Below are 14658 nucleotides of genomic sequence, written 5' to 3'. Positions count from 1 at the left end.
GATGCAGGGCCTGATGATTCCGCTCCAGGAGACGCGCTTGAGCTCAAGTGGGAGTTCGACAAAGACTCTCAATGTTACTATGTTTCCTTTCCTGATGATCAGTAGTGGTGCCCAGTTGGGGGTGATCGGGACCGTGTCGCTTGTTGGGTTATCTTTTATTTTGGCGCCGTAGTCGGGCCATGAGTGTTTGGATGATGTAATGTTATTTATGTACTTGATTAACGTGGCGAGTGTAAGCCAACTATGTTATCCCCCCTTTTATTTTCATATTACATGGGATGTTGTGAAGATTGCCTAACTTGCGACATATGCCCTCAATGCGATTATGTCTCTAAGTCGTGCCTCGACACGTGGGAGCTATAGTCGCATCGAGGGTGTGACACATAACCCCAAAACGATAGCGGTAAATTAGTAAGAGACATCATAGATCACACCATATCTAGTAAAGTACAATTACGACGTTCGGACACACCATTACGCTGTGGTGTTTCGGGTGGCGTGAGTTGCGAAACTATTCCACATTGTTTCAAGTGAAGACCAAACTCATAACTCAAATATTCTCCTCCACGATCAGATCGTAGAAACTTTATTTTCTTGTTGCGATGATTTTCAACTTCACTCTGAAATTCTTTGAACTTCTCAAACATTTCAGACTTATATTTCATTAAGTAGATATACCCATATCTGCTTAAATCATTTGTGAAGGTGAGAAAATAACGATATCCGCCATGAGCCTCAACATTCATCGGACCACATACATCTGTATGTATGATCTCCAACAAATCTGTTGCTCTCTCCATAGTACCGGAGAACGGCGTTTTAGTCATCTTGCCCATGAGGCACGGTTCGCAAGTACCAAGTGATTCATAATCAAGTGGTTCCAAAAGTCCATCAGTATGGAGTTTCTTCATGCGCTTTACACCGATATGACCTAAACGGCAGTGCCATAAATAAGTTGCTCTATCATTATCAACTCTGCATCTTTTGGCCTCAATATTATGAATATGTGGATCACTACTATCGAGATTCAACAAAAATAGACCACTCTTCAAGGGTGCATGACCATCAAAGATATTACTCATATAAATAGAACAACCATTATTCTCTGATTTAAATGAATAACCGTCTTGCATCAAACAAGATCGAGATATAATGTTCATGCTCAACGCTGCCACCAAATAACAATTATTTAGGTCTAATACTAATCCCGAAGGTAGTGTTGGGGAATGTTGCAGAAAACAAAAAAATTCCTACGGTTTCACCAAGATCCATCTATGAGTTCATCTAGCAACGAGTGATCGGATTGCATCTACATACCTTTGTAGATCACGCGCGGAAGCGTTCAAAGAACGGGGATGAGGAAGTCGTACTCGACGTGATCCAAATCACTGGAGATCCTAGCGCCGAACGGACGACACCTCCGTGTGCAACACACGTACGGTTAGCGTGACATCTCCTCCTTCTTGATCCAGCAAGGGGGAAGGAGAGGTTGATGAAGATCCAGCAGCATGACGGCGTGGTGGTGGATGCAGCAGTCACCGCAGCAGGGCTTCGCCATTCTTCTGCGAGAGGGAGAGGTGTAGCAGGGGAGAGGGAGGCGCCAAGAGTCAAGGGTGCGGCTGCCCCTCCCTTCCCCCTTTATATAGGCTCCCCAAAGGGGGGCGCCGGCCCTAGGAGATGGGATCTCCTAGGGGGGCGGCGGCCAAGGGTGGAGTGGCCCCCAAGGCAAGTGGGGCGCCCCCCACCCTAGGGTTTCCAACACTAGGCGCAGGGGGTGGGCCAAGGGGGCGCACCAGCCCACTATGGGCTGGTTCCCCTCCCCACTTCAGCCCATGGGGCCCTCCGGGATGGGTGGTCCCACCCAGTGGACCCCCGGACCCATCCGGTGGTCCCGGTACAATACCGGTGACCCCCGAAACTCTCCCGATGGCCGAAACTGCACTTCCTATATATAATTCTTCACCTCCGGACCATTCCGAAACTCCTCGTGACGTCCGGGATCTCATCCGGGACTCCGAACAACTTTCGGGTTACTGCATATTCATATCTCTACAACCCTAGCGTCACCGAACCTTAAGTGTGTAGACCCTACGGGTTCGGGAGACATGTAGACATGACCGAGATGGCTCTCCGGTCAATAACCAACAACAGGATCTGGATACCCATGTTGGCTCCCACATGCTCCTCGATGATCTCATTGGATGAACCACGATGTCGAGGATTCAAGCAACCCCGTATACAATTCCCTTTGTCAATCGGTACGTTACTTGCCCGAGATTCGATCGTCGGCATCCCAATACCTCGTTCAATCTCGTTACTGGCAAGTCACTTTACTCGTACCGTAATGCATGATCCCGTGACCAGACACTTGGTCACTTTGAGCTCATTATGATGATGCATTACTGAGTGGGCCTAGAGATACCTCTCCGTCATACGGAGTGACAAATCCCAGTCTTGATCCGTGTCAACCCAACAGACACTTTCGAAGATACCCGTAGTATACCTTTATAGTCACCCAGTTACGTTGTGACGTTTGGTACACCCAAAGCACTCCTACGGTATCCGGGAGTTACACGATCTCATGGTCTAAGGAAAAGATACTTGACATTGGAAAAACTCTAGCAAACGAACTATACGATCTTGTGCTATGTTTAGGATTGGGTCTTGTCCATCACATCATTCTCCTAATGATGTGATCTCATTATCAATGACATCCAATGCCCATAGTCAGGAAACCATGACTATCTGTTGATCAACGAGCTAGTCAACTAGAGGCTTACTAGGGACATGCTGGTGTCTATGTATTCACACATGTATTAGGATTTCCGGATAACACAATTATAGCATGAATAAAAACAATTATCATGAACAAGGAAATATAATAATAATCCTTTTATTATTGCCTCTAGGGCATATTTCCAACAGTCTCCCACTTGCACTAGAGTCAATAATCTAGTTACATTGTGATGAATCAAACACCCATAGAGTTCTGGTGTTGATCATGTTTTGCCCTAGGGAGAGGTTTAGTCAACGGATCTGCGACATTCAGATCCGTATGTACTTTACAAATTTCTATGTCTCCATCTTGAACATTTTCACGGATGGAGTTGAAGCGACGCTTGATGTGCCTTGTCTTCTTGTGAAACCTGGGCTCCTTGGCAAGTGCAATAGCTCCAGTGTTGTCACAGAAGAGCTTGATTGGCCCCGACGCATTGGGTATGACTCCTAGGTCGGTGATGAACTCCTTCACCCAGATTGCCTCATGTGCTGCCTCCGAGGCAGCCATGTACTCCGCTTCACATGTAGATCCCGCCACGACGCTCTGCTTGCAGCTGCACCAGCTTACTGCTCCACCATTCAACATATACACGTATCCGGTTTGTGACTTAGAGTCATCCAGATCTGTGTCGAAGCTAGCATCGACATAACCCTTTACGACGAGCTCTTCGTCACCTCCATAAACGAGAAACATGTCCTTAGTCCTTTTTAGGTACTTCAGGATATTCTTGACCGCTGTCCAATGTTCCTTGTCGGGATTACTTTGGTACCTACCTACCAAACTTACGGCAAGGTTTACATCAGGTCTGGTACACAACATGGCATACATAATAGACCCTATGGCTGAGGCATAGGGGATGACACTCATCTCTTCTATATCTTCTGCCATGGTCGGACATTGAGCTGAGCTCAATTTCACACCTTGCAACACAGGCAAGAACCCCTTCTTAGACTGATCCATATTGAACTTCTTCAATATCTTATCAAGGTATGTGCTTTGTGAAAGACCTATGAGGCGTCTTGATCTATCTCTATAGATCTTGATGCCTAATATATAAGCAGCTTCTCCAAGGTCCTTCATTGAAAAACTCTTATTCAAGTAGGCCTTAATGTTGTCCAAAAGTTCTATATCATTTCCCATCAAAAGTATGTCATCTACATATAATATGAGAAATGCTACAGAGCTCCCACTCACTTTCTTGTAAACGCAGGCTTCTCCATAAGTCTGCATAAACCCAAACGCTTTGATCATCTCATCAAAGCAAATATTCCAACTCCGAGATGCTTGCACCAGCCCATAAATGGATCGCTGGAGCTTGCATACCTTGTTAGCATTCTTAGGGTCGACAAAACCTTCCGGCTGCATCATATACAATTCTTCCTTAAGGAAACCATTAAGGAATGCCGTTTTGACGTCCATTTGCCATATCTCATAATCATAGAATGCGGCAATTGCTAACATGATTCGGACGGACTTCAGCTTCGCTACCGGTGAGAAAGTCTCATCGTAGTCAACCCCTTGAACTTGTCGATAACCCTTAGTGATAAGCCGAGCTTTATAGATGGTCACATTACCATCCGCGCCTGTCTTCTTCTTAAAGATCCATTTATTTTCTATGGCTCGCCGCTCAACGGGCAAGTCAGTCAAAGTCCATACTTCATTTTCATATATGGATCCTATCTCGGATTTCATGGCTTCCAGCCATTTGTCGAAATCCGGGCCCGCCATCGCTTCTTCATAGTTCGAAGGTTCACCGTTGTCTAACAACATGATTTCCAAGACAGGGTTGCCGTACCACTCTGGTGCGGAATGTGTCCTTGTGGACCTACGAAGTTCAGTAGCAACTTGATCTGAAGTTTCATGATCATCATCATTAACTTCCTCTCTAGTCGGTGCAGGCACCTCAGGAACATTTTCTTGAGTCGCGCCACTTTCCGGTTCAAGAGGTAATACTTCATCAAGTTCTACTTTCCTCCCACTTACTTCTTTCGAGAGAAACTCTTTCTCTAGAAAGGATCCATTCTTGGCAACAAAGATCTTGCCTTTGTATCTGAGGTAGAAGGTATACCCAATAGTTTCTTTAGGGTATCCTATGAAGACGCATTTTTCCGACTTGGGTTCGAGCTTTTCAGGTTGAAGTTTCTTGACATAAGCATCGCATCCCCAAACTTTTAGAAATGACAGCTTAGGTTTCTTCCCAAACCATAATTCATACGGTGTCGTCTCAACGGATTTCGACGGAGCCCTATTTAAAGTGAATGCGGCAGTCTCTAAAGCATAGCCCCAAAATGATAGTGGTAAATCGGTAAGAGACATCATAGATCGCACCATATCTAATAGAGTGCGATTACGACGTTCGGACACACCATTACGTTGAGGTGTTCCAGGCGGCGTGAGTTGTGAAACTATTCCACTTTTTCTTAAGTGTGTGCCAAATTCATGACTCAAGTATTCTCCTCCACGATTTGATCGCAAGAACTTGATTTTCCTGTCACGTTGATTCTCAACCTCACTCTGAAATTCCTTGAACCTTTCAATGGTCTCAGACTTGTGTTTCATTAAGTAGACATACCCATATCTACTCAAGTCATCAGTGAGGGTGAGAACATAATGATAACCACCGCGAGCCTCAACACTCATTGGACTGCACACATTAGTATGTATGATTTCCAATAAGTTGGTTGCTCGCTCCATTGTTCCTGAGAATGGAGTCTTGGTCATTTTACCCATGAGGCATGGTTCGCACGTGTCAAATGATTCGTAATCAAGAGACTCTAAAAGTCCATCTGCATGGAGCTTCTTCATGTGTTTGACACCTATGTGACCAAGGCGGCAGTGCCACAAGTATGTGGGACTATCATTATCAACCTTACATCTTTTGGTACTCACACTATGAATATGTGTAGCATTACGCTCGAGATTCATTAAGAATAAACCATTCACCATCGGAGCATGACCATAAAACATATCTCTCATATAAATAGAACAACCATTATTCTCGGATTTAAATGAGTAGCCATCTCGAATTAAACGAGATCCTGATACAATGTTCATGCTCAAACTTGGCACTAAATAACAATTATTGAGGTTCAAAACTAATCCCGTAGGTGAATGTAGAGGTAGCGTGCCGACGGCGATCACATCGACCTTGGAACCATTCCCGACGCGCATCGTCACCTCGTCCTTCGCTAGTCTTCGCTTATTCCGCAGCTCCTGCTTTGAGTTACAAATGTGAGCAACTGCACCGGTATCAAATACCCAGGAGCTACTACGAGTACTGGTAAGTACACATCAATTACATGTATATCACATATACCTTTCGTTTTGCCGGCCTTCTTGTCCGCTAAGTATTTGGGGCAGTTCCGCTTCCAGTGACCACTTTCCTTGCAATAAAAGCACTCAGTCTCGGGCTTGGGTCCATTCTTTGGCTTCCTCCTGGCAGCTTGCTTACCGGGTGCGGCAACTACCTTGCCGTCCTTCTTGAAGTTCTTCTTACCCTTGCCCTTTTTGAACTTAGTGGTTTTATTCACCATCAACACTTGATGTTCCTTTTTGACTTCTACCTCTGCTGATTTCAGCATTGCAAATACTTCAGGAATGGTCTTTTCCATCCCCTGCATATTGAAGTTCATCACAAAGCTCTTGTAGCTCGGTGGAAGCGACTGAAGGATTCTGTCAATGACCGCGTCATCCGGGAGATTAACTCCCAGCTGAGTCAAGCGGTTATGTAACCCTGACATAGTGAGTATGTGCTCACTGACAGAACTATTTTCCTCCGTCTTACAGCTGAAGAACTTGTCGGAGACTTCATGTCTCTCAACTCGGGCATGAGCTTGAAAAACCATTTTCAGCTCTTCGAACATCTCATATGCTCCGTGTCTCTCAAAACGCTTTTGGAGCCCCGGTTCTAAGCTGTAAAGCATGCCGCACTGAACGAGGGAGTAATCATCAGCACGTGTCTGCCAAGCGTTCATAATGTCTTGTTCAGCAGGGAGAACAGGTGCGTCACCTAGCGGTGCTTCTAGGACATAATCTTTCTTTGCAGCTATGAGGATGATCCTCAGGTTCCGGACCCAGTCCGTATAATTGCTGCCATCGTCTTTCAGCTTGGTTTTCTCTAGGAACGCGTTGAAGTTGAGGACAACGTTGGCCATTTGATCTACAAGACATATTGTAAATATTTTAGACTAAGTTCATAATAATTAAGTTCATCTATTTAATGAACTCCCACTCAGATAGACATCCCTCCAGTCATCTAAGTATAACATGATCCGAGTTAACTAGGCCGTGTCCGATCATCACGTGAGACGGACTAGTCAACATCGGTGAACATCTTCATGTTGATCGTATCTTCTATACGACTCATGCTCGACCTTTCGGTCTTCTGTGTTCCGAGGCCATGTCTGTACATGCTAGGCTCGTCAAGTCAACCTAAGTGTTTGCATGTGTAAATCTGTCTTACACCCGTTGTATGTGAACGTTGGAATCTATCACACCCGATCATCACGTGGTGCTTCGAAACAACGAACTGTCGCAACGGTGCACAGTTAGGGGGAATACTTTCTTGAAATTATTATGAGGGATCATCTTATTTACTACCGTCATTCTAAGTAAACAAGATGCAAAAACATGATAAACATCACATGCAATCAAATAATAATAGTGACATGATATGGCCAATATCACATAGCTCCTTTGATCTCCATCTTGGGGCTCCATGATCATCTTGTCACTGACATGACACCATGATCTCCGTCATCGTGTCTCCATGAATTTGCTCGCCAACTATTACTTCTACTACTATGGCTAACACGTTTAGCAATAAAGTAAAGTAATTTACATGGCGTTTCTCAATGACACGCAGGTCATACAAAAAATAAAGACAACTCCTATGGCTCCTGCCGGTTGTCATACTCATCGACATGCAAGTCGTGATTCCTATTACAATAGCATGAACATCTCATACATCACATATATAGCATTTATCATTCATCACAACTTTGGCCATATCACATCACACAACACTTGCTGCAAAAACAAGTTAGACGTCCTCTAATTGTTGTTGCAAGTTTTACGTGGCTGCAATAGGGTTCTAGCAAGAACGTTTTCTTACCTACGTGAAAGCCACAACGTGATTTTTCAACTTCTATTTACCCTTCATAAGGACCCTTTTCATCGAATCCGCTCCAACTAAAGTGGGAGAGACAGACACCCGCCAGCCACCTTATGCAACTAGTGCATGTCAGTTGGTGGAACCGGTCTCACGTAAGCGTACGTGTAAGGTTGGTCCGGGCCGCTTCATCCCACAATACTGCTGAAGCAAAATAATACTAGTAGTGGAAAGAAAGTTGACAACATCTACGCCCACAACGAATTGTGTTCTACTCGTGCAAAGAGAACTATGCATAGACCTAGCTCATGATGCCACTGTTGGTGAACGTTGCAGAAAACAAAAAATTTCCTACAGTTTCACCAAGATCCATCTATGAGTTCATCTAGCAACGAGTGATCGGATTGCATCTACATACCTTTGTAGATCACGCGCGGAAGCGTTCAAAGAACGGGGATGAGGAAGTTGTACTCGACGTGATCCAAATCACCGGAGATCCTAGTGCCGAACGGACGGCACCTCCGTGTTCAACACATGTACGGTCAGCGTGACGTCTCCTCCTTCTTGATCCAGCAAGGGGGGAGGAGAGGTTGATGAAGATCCAGCAGCACGACGGTGTGGTGGTGGATGCAGCAGTCACCGCAGCAGGGCTTCGCCGTTCTTCTGCGAGAGGGAGAGGTGTAGCAGGGGAGAGGGAGGCGCCAAGAGTCAAGGGTGCGGCTGCCCCTCCCTCCCCCCCTTTATATAGGCTCCCCAAAGGGGGCCGCCAGCCCTAGGAGATGGGATCTCCTAGGGGGGGGGCGGCCAAGGGTAGAGTGGCCCCCAAGGCAAGTGGGGTGCCCCCCCACCCTAGGGTTTCCAACCCTAGGCGCAGGGGGTGGGCCAAGGGGGGCGCACCAGCCCACTATGGGCTGGTTTCCCTCCCCACTTCAGCCCATGGGGCCCTCCGGGATGGGTGGTCCCACCCGGTGGACCCCCGGGACCCATCCGGTGGTCCCGGTACAATACCGGTGACCCCCGAAACTCTCCCGATGGCCGAAACTGCACTTCCTATATATAATTCTTCACCTCCGGACCATTCCGGAACTCCTCGTGACGTCCGGGATCTCATCCGGGACTCCGAACAACTTTCGGGTTACTGCATATTCATATCTCTACAACCCTAGCGTCACCAAACCTTAAGTGTGTAGACCCTACGGGTTCGGGAGACATGTAGACATGACCGAGATGGCTCTCCGGTCAATAACCAACAGCGGGATCTGGATACCCATGTTGGCTACCACATGCTCCTCGATGATCTCATTGGATGAACCACGATGTCGAGGATTCAAGAAACCCCGTATGCAATTCCCTTTGTCAATCGGTACGTTACTTGCCCGAGATTCGATCGTCGGTATCCCAATACCCCGTTCAATCTCGTTACCGGCAAGTCACTTTACTCGTACCGTAATGCATGATCCCGTGACCAGACACTTGGTCACTTTGAGCTCATTATGATGATGCATTACCGAGTGGGCCCAGAGATACCTCTCCGTCATACGGAGTGACAAATCCCAGTCTTGATCCGTGTCAACCCAACAGACACTTTCGAAGATACCCGTAGTATACCTTTATAGTCACCCAGTTACGTTGTGACGTTTGGTACACCCAAAGCACTCCTACGGTATCCGAGAGTTACACGATCTCATGGTCTAAGGAAAAGATACTTGACATTGGAAAAACTCTAGCAAACGAACTATACGATCTTGTGCTATGTTTAGGATTGGGTCTTGTCCATCACATCATTCTCCTAATGATGTGATCTCATTATCAATGACATCCAATGCCCATAGTCAGGAAACCATGACTATCTGTTGATCAACGAGCTAGTCAACTAGAGGCTTACTAGGGACATGTTGGTGTCTATGTATTCACACATGTATTACGATTTCCGGATAACACAATTATAGCATGAATAAAAACAATTATCATGAACAAGGAAATATAATAATAATCCTTTTATTATTGCCTCTAGGGCATATTTCCAATAGGTAGATGTAGAGGTAGCGTGCCGACTGCGATTACATCGACTTTGGAACCATTTCCCACGCGCATCGTCACCTCGTCCTTAGCCAATCTTCGCTTAATCCGTAGCCCATGTTTCGAGTTGCAAATATTAGCAATAGAACCAGTATCAAATACCCAGGTGCTACTGCGAGCATTAGTAAGGTACACATCAATAACATGTATATCACATATACCTTTGTTCACCTTGCCATCCTTCTTATCCGCCAAATACTTGGGGCAGTTCCGCTTCCAGTGACCAGTCTGCTTGCAGTAGAAGCACTCAGTCTCAGGCTTAGGTCCAGACTTGGGTTTCTTCTCCTGCGCAGCAACTTGCTTGCTGTTCTTCTTCAAGTTCCCCCTTTTCTTCCCTTTGCCCTTTTTCTTGAAACTGGTTGATGCTCCTTCTTGATTTCTACCTCCGCAGCCTTTAGCATTGCGAAGAGCTCGGGAATTGTTTTATCCATCCCTTGCATATTATAGTTCATCACGAAGCTCTTGTAGCTTGGTGGCAGTGATTGGAGAATTCTGTCAATGACGCTATCATCCGGAAGATTAACTCCTAGTTGAATCAAGTGATTGCAGTACCCAGACATCTTGAGTATATGCTCACTGACACAACTATTCTCCTCCATCTTACAGCTATAGAACTTATTGGAGACTTCATATCTCTCAATCCGGGCATTCTTTTGAAATATCAACTTCAACTCCTGGAACATCTCATATGCTCCATGGCATTCAAAACGTCGTTGAAGTCCCGGTTCTAAGCCGTAAAGCATGGCACACTAAACTATCGAGTAGTCATCAACATGTGACTGCCAGGCATTCACAATGTCTGCAGTTACTGGTGCAGGTGGTACACCTAGCGGTGCTTCCAGGACGTAACTTTTCTGTGCAGCAATGAGGATAATCCTCAAGTTACGGACCCAGTCCGTGTAATTTCTACCATCATCTTTCAACTTTGCTTTCTCAAGGAACGCATAAAAATTCAACGGAACACCAGCACGGGCCATCTATCTACAATCAACATAGATGTCAGGACCCCGACTCGATGCCACATCGATCTAGCATGTAACACCTCATATCACTTTGCGGCCTCACGCACGGTATTCCCACGGGTGTCGCCTTACCTTTGCCCGGGACCGTTTGCGCCTTTTGGCACACGTATATGACAGTGTCGCTAGCATCCATATGATAAGGAGCCCGGGCTGACATGGCTAGTCGTAAACCCAAAGTGGCATAGACTTACAGGGACAGGCATTCATGACCCAGCATCGAACGTGTCGGTCATCAGCGAGTGAATCCAGGCTGTAGCACTGGGCTAGCAGGACTCCGGTGAACCGGGCTGTAGCGGGCTAACAGGACTCCGATATTCATCGCGTGACATTTCCCCGAAGGGACAGACACAGGAACGAAGAAGGACACATGCCGGCCAGCCTAAGTGTTCCGGAGCAGTAGCAAGCTACCATGGCTCGGTGGAAACACTAGGAGACATTTCCCGGTAAGAGAGGCTACTAAAGATAAACAACTAGATGGTCAGATCCCACACATACCAAGCATTTCAATAGCATACACACAATATGCTCGATATGTGCAATACAACATGGCATCACAACATGACTCTACGACTCAAGTAATTTATTCAATAGGCTCTGAGGAGCGAGATATTACAAACATGGGTCTCACGACCCAACAATCAGAGCATACAAGTCAAAGCACAAGCGGAAGCTATCATGTCTGGGTACAGACATCTATAACTGGAAAAGGCTGAGAAGCCTGACTATCTACCAGATCCTGCCGAGGCACAAGATCGTAGCTGAGGTAACAAGCTAAACGTCGAAGTCTACGCGAAACTACTAGTGAGACTGAAGTCTCTCTGCAAAAACATAAAATAGGCAAACGTGAGTACAAATGTACCCAGCAAGACTTACATCAGAACTAACTACATATGCATCATTATCAACAAAGGGGTGGTGGGGTTTAACTGCAGCAAGCCAGCTTTGACTCGGTGGCTATCCTAAACTACGACTGCGAGTAACTCTTTTGAGGTGGCGCACACGAGTCCACATATTCACCATATCAATACACCACTATGGATCCGCTCCCGTCTCCCTACGAGAACGCCATCCATAGCACTCACGCTTATCTTGCGTATTTTAGAGTATCCACTTTCACTTGTCTATGAACTGATATAAGCAACCCAGAAGTCCTTTTCCGCGGACACGGCTATTCGAATAGATCATATTAACCCTGCAGGGGTGTACTTCTTCACACACGCTCTCACCACTTACCGCCGTTTACACGACATGAACTCGGCAACCTTCAAGCGGAAGCCCAACGTGGGTGTCGGCCACGGCCTGCCTAAACACTCAAGTCTCTAGTCCAGGTTTATCGCCTATTCGGGTTCCATCCATGAGGAGATCCGGCCGGAGTTTCGCTCACAGCCCCAAACGATGTGAACAGGGTTCCGTGACACCAAACGGGCGCCCGGTTTACCCGGCCACGTGCCTACCGCATCACAGCCCACCCCTACGGTCAGCGCTGCGCACGGCCTCCAGCATACTACAAACACCAGAAACTACTTGCAACTCCTGGACAGAGGACAAGGGTGATTAAGAAGCCGAGAGGGTCCATTGGTTTCGGGCCCAATGCGTGGTAGTAGCTGAATCATGGATCACGAACACAGAACTCAGTTCCTGAGGACGGCTGCAATGAGACAACCCACCATGTACTCCTACATGGCCTCTCACCGCTACCTTTACCAAATCGTGTTCACACACTTAGCTCACACACAGTAGGACAGGTTCACACGCCTCTGATTCATCCCCGATGAATCAGACCTGACTCAACTCTAAGCAGTAGCAGGCATGACAAACAAACATAAATGAGTAGGCACATCAGGGCTCAAACAACTCCTACTCATGCTAGTGGGTTTCATCTATTTACTGTGGAATGACAGGTCATGCAGAGGATAAAGGGGTTCAGCTACCGCAGCAAGTAACAGATGAATCGATGTTGTCCTAATGCAGTAAAAGAGAGCAAGGGCGAGAGAGTAGGATTGTATCGGAATGAACAAGGGGGTTTTGCTTGCCTGGCACTTCTGAAGATAACATTGAGTCTTCATCAGTGTCAACGATCACATCATCGATATCACGTCCATCGAGAGGGGACAAATATCGGCAACACAGAAGGGAACACAATCAATGCAATGCACAATATGATGCATGATCATGACATGGCAAAATGAATGTGTTTTGGGCTAATGCAACTAGCAACAGATTAAATGAAGTTGGTTTGAATATAATATTCAAATTCAAACTCCATATGTGATTATTCAAATGCCATTTAATTGATTTGTGCTAAACAGCAGCTATAAGTTGTTCTAACATGCATGAAAATGGTACAGATGGATTCCTTGAATTTTTCTGATAATTTTTCATATATAAATTATTTAATTTGGAGTTACGGTTGAATTTGTATGATTTTTAGAAGTTTTAGCTATTTTCTGGAATTTCCTGAATTATTTTTAAATCCAGAAAATACTTATTGCGTCAGCATGACGTTGGCATGACGTCAGCAGGTCAACAGGGGCTGGTCCGGGTCAAACCTGACCAGTGGGGCCCACTGGTCAGTGACTGGGGCTGGTTAGTGTCGCTGACGTGTGGGGCCGGTCAAAGGCCACGTCAGCACAGTCAACTCTGACTGGTGGGTCCCGTGTGTTATTAACTAATCTAAACAGAAATAAAACAGAGATTATTTCGAGCGTGGGGCCCAGGTGTCAGTGACATAGGGCTTAGTTAGTGGGGTGATTAACTCCTAACAGCTGCTATCACCGGCGGCTAATCGCCGGCGTAACCAGGACGCGGCGGCGTTGCCCGTCCGGCCAACTCCGGCGACGGGAGCTTGCACGGCTGGGCGCGTTGGAACCGGAGCAAGGAGGCGCGTCGATTGGTGGCCTCAGGCGATGCTAGGGTGGCCGGGAACATCGACGGCGTCGAGTTCCGCGGCGGCGCAGTTGCGGCTTGCACGGGTGCGAGGAGCACGGTGCACGATTGGGCGACCTGAGGCGTGCTACGGGTTCCTGGAGAAGCCCGGAGCATGACTCCATGCTTGGGTTGGTCGGGCGGGACGGCTAGCAGCGGCGAGCTTCACGGCGGCGGCGGCGAGCTCTCGGCCATCACAGAAACAACGGCTAGGGGAGGCAATCGATGGTGGGGAGAGGGGGAGAACGTAGAGGAGCTCACAGCGGTGAAAGGGAGCAACTCGGTGTAGCCGGGGACGCGCTGAGGCCGCAAATTGACCGGAGGGGGCCGTCGGATCCGGAGGTTGAAGACGGCGCGTTGGCGGCGATGCAGGGCTTCCGGAGGGCCGTGGATCGGTGGGGAGGAAGAGGGGGTCGAGGCGGAGCTCCTGGGCGCATCGGCGAGGCTAGGGGTGGTCGGTGGCCATGGGTACGGCGACGATGACGGCGAGCTCCGCTCGGTGGTGTGCGCGAGAGGGAAGCAGAGGAGCGAGGGGGAGGGAGGTCCAGAGAGCGAGGGAGAAGTGAGAGGGGGGTCGGGGAGGCGCGTGGCGTCTCCGGGCGTCGAGGAGGGAGGCAACCAGGCAGGAGGTGGCCAGGGGGGGAAGCAGGAGGTGGCCGAGGCCTCTCGGGCACGCGTCACGCCTCGCCTCTGTTCGTCCTCCTGGCAGAGGAGGAAGAGGACAAGGGGGAGGAGGTGGGCTG

This window comes from Triticum aestivum, chromosome 4A (assembly GCF_018294505.1).
Source record: "Triticum aestivum cultivar Chinese Spring chromosome 4A, IWGSC CS RefSeq v2.1, whole genome shotgun sequence".
Lineage (NCBI taxonomy): Eukaryota > Viridiplantae > Streptophyta > Magnoliopsida > Poales > Poaceae > Triticum > Triticum aestivum.
This window is presented reverse-complemented; position numbering follows the sequence as displayed.